The following is a 3,749-nucleotide window of genomic DNA, read 5'->3' as shown; positions in this document are numbered from 1 at the left end:
TCATCAAAATAAGCAAACAACACATCGAAAACAGAATCTGTCAAAAACAGAACAGTCTGTAGTAATATGGATCAAACGTATATTTCTGAAACTCATAAAATTCTCAAATAAATTGGTAGACCTGAGTAATTTGTCTATTAATCCTCTGCAAAAAAGAATCAACTTAATATCACTTTCCAACTAAAAATGGCAGCAATTCTCGTGAGCGCTAAAGTTTCTGTTTTTTGCAGCAAGATCAAAACGACTTCCCCCAAGTCTTCCCAACGGTTCTACTTGGCACAAACACTAATTAGACACAAAAAAACCCAAAACAGAGGCTAGATAATTTATTTATTACTAAACAGGAACAAAAAGAAAATAACAAAAATAAAATTGGGTTGTCTCCCAACAAGCGCCAACATTTAACGCCCCTAGCTAGACATGATGATTTCAACGATGCTCACATAAAGGATAAGAATTAAAACATAAAGAGAGCATCATGAAGAATATGACTAGCACATCTAAGTCTAACCCTCTTCCTATGCATAGGGATTTTGTGAGCAAACAACTTGTGGGAACAAGAATCAACTTGCATAGGAAGGTAAAACAAGCATAACTTTAAAACTTTAAGCACATAGAGAGGAAACTTGGTATTATTGCAATTCCTACAAGCATATATTCCTCCCTCATAATAATTTTCAGTAGACTCATGAATGAATTCAACAATATAACTATCACATAAAGCATTCTTTTCATGTTCTACAAGCATAGAAATTTTATTACTCTCCACATAAGCAAAATTCTTCTCATTCGGAATAGTGGGAGTATCATAAGAAACTCGAATACTATAAATTGTTTCCACATTAAAAGAGTAATGTTTAGAACAAGGGTAATCATAATCATGACAAGTTTTATAAATATAATCATCACTACTTTTTATAGCATATGTTGAAGGAAATATGCCCTAGAGGCAATAATGAAGTTATTATTTATTTCCTTATATCATGATAAATGTTTATTATTCATGCTAGAATTGTATTAACCAGAAACATAATACATGTGTGAATACATAGACAAACAGATTGTCACTAGTATGCCTCTACTTGACTAGCTCGTTAATCAAAGATGGTTATGTTTCCTAACCATAGACATGAGTTGTCATTTGATTAACGGGGTCACATCATTAGGAGAATGATGTGATTGACATGACCCATTCCGTTAGCTTAGCACTTGATCGTTTAGTTTGTTGCTATTGCTTTATTCATAACTTATACATGTTCGTATGACTATGAGATTATGCAACTCCCGTTTGCCGGAGGAACACTTTGTGTGCCACCAAACGTCACAACGTAACTGGGTGATTATAAAGGTGCTCTACAGGTGTCTCCGAAGGTACTTGTTGGGTTGGCGTATTTCGAGATTAGGTTTTGTCACTCCGATTGTCGGAGAGGTATCTCTAGGCCCTCTCGGTAATGCACATCACTTAAGCCTTACAAGCATTGCAACTAATGAGTTAGTTGTGGGATGATGTATTACGGAACGAGTAAAGAGACTTTCCGGTAACGAGATTGAACTAGGTATTGAGATACCGACGATCGAATCTCGGGCAAGTAACATACCGATGACAAAGGGAACAACGTATGTTGTTATGCGGTTTGACCAATAAAGATCTTCGTAGAATATGTAGGAGCCAATATGAGCATCCAGGTTCCGCTATTGGTTATTGACCGAAGACGTGTCTCAGTCATGTCTACATAGTTCTCGAACACGTAGGGTCTGCACGCTTAAAGTTCGATGACGGTTATATTATGAGTTTATGTGTTTTGATGTACCGAAGGAGTTCGGAGTCCCGGATGAGATCGGGGACATGACGAGGAGTCTCGAAATGGTCGAGATGTAAAGATCGATATATTGGACGACTATATTCGGACATCGGAAAGGTTCCGAGTGATTCGGGTATTTTCAGAAGTACCGGGGAGTTACGGAAATTCGTATTGGGCCTTAATGGGACATATGGGAAAGGAGAGAAAGGCCTCAAAGGGTGGCCGCACCCCTCCCCATGGGCTGGTCCGAATTGGACTAGGGAGGGGGGCGCCCCCTTCCTTCCTTCTCCTTTTCCCTTCCCTTTCCTTCCCTCCTACTCCTACTACTTGGAAGGGCTCCTAGTTCTACTAGGAAAGGGGGAATCCTACTCCCGGTGGTAGTAGGACTCCCCTAGGGCACACCATAGAGAGGGCCGGCCCTCCCCCTCCTCCACTCCTTTATATACGAGGGCAGGGGCACCCCAAAGACACAACAGTTGATCTCTTGATCTCTTAGCCGTGTGCGGTGCCCCCTCCACCATAATCCACCTCGATCATATCGTAGCGGTGCTTAGGCGAAGCCCTGCGTCGGTAGAACATCATCATCGTCACCACGCCGTCGTGCTGACGAAACTCTCCCTCAACACTCGGCTGGATCAGAGTTCGAGAGACGTCATCGAGTTGAACGTGTGCAGAACTCGGAGGTGCCGTGCATTCGGTACTTGATCGGTCGGATCGTGAAGACGTACGACTACATCAACCACGTTGTGCTAACGCTTCCGCTTTCGTTCTACGAGGGTACGTGGACAACACTCTCCCCTCTCGTTGCTATGCATCACCATGATCTTGCGTGTGCTTAGGAAATTTTTGAAATTACTACGTTCCCCAATAGTGGCATCCGAGCCAGGTTTTATGCGTAGATGTCATATGCACGAGTAGAACACAAGTGAGTTGTGGGCGATATAAGTCATACTGCTTACCAGCATGTCATACTTTGGTTCGGCGGTATTGTTGGATGAAGTGGCCCGGACCAACATTACGCGTACGCTTACGCGAGACTGGTTCTACCGACGTGCTTTGCACACAGGTGGCTGGCGGGTGTCAGTTTCTCCAACTTTAGTTGAACCGAGTGTGGCTACGCCCGGTCCTTGAGAAGGTTAAAACAACACTAACTTGACGAACTATCGTTGTGGTTTTTGATGCGTAGGTAAGAACGGTTCTTGCTAAGCCCGTAGCAGCCACGTAAAACTTGCAACAACAAAGTAGAGGACGTCTAACTTGTTTTTGCAGGGCATGTTGTGATGTGATATGGTCAAGACATGATGCTAAATTTTATTGTATGAGATGATCATGTTTTGTTGAAGTTATCGGCAACTGGCAGAAGCCTTATGGTTGTCTCTTTATTGCATAAGATGCAAGCGCCAAATAATTGCTTTACTTTATCGCTATGCGATAGCAATAGTTGCAACAGCAATAGTTGGCGAGACGACCATGTGACGACACATTGATATAGATCAAGATGATGGAGATCATGGTGTCATGCCGGTGACGATGGAAATTATGACGATGCTTTGGAGATGGAGATCAAAGGCACAAGATGATAATGTCCATATCATGTCACATATTTTGATTGCATGTGATGTTTATTTTATATACATCTTACTTTGCTTAGTTATGACGGTAGCATTATAAGATGAACTGTCACTAAATTTCAAGATAAAAGTGTTCTCCCTGAGTATGCACCGTTGCCAAAGTTAGTCGTGCCCAGACACCACGTGATGATCCGGTGTGATAAGCTCTACGTCCATCTACAAGGGGGCAAGCCAGTTTTGCACACGCAGAATACTCAGGTTAAACTTGACGAGCCTAGCATATGCAGATATGGCCTCGAAACACTGAGACCGAAAGGTCGAGCGTGAATCATATAGTAGATATGATCAACATAATGATGTTCACCCTTGAAAGCTA

This window comes from Triticum dicoccoides, chromosome 7A (genome assembly GCF_002162155.2).
Source record: "Triticum dicoccoides isolate Atlit2015 ecotype Zavitan chromosome 7A, WEW_v2.0, whole genome shotgun sequence".
NCBI classification, from domain to species: domain Eukaryota; kingdom Viridiplantae; phylum Streptophyta; class Magnoliopsida; order Poales; family Poaceae; genus Triticum; species Triticum dicoccoides.
Note: the sequence above shows the minus strand (reverse complement) of the source record.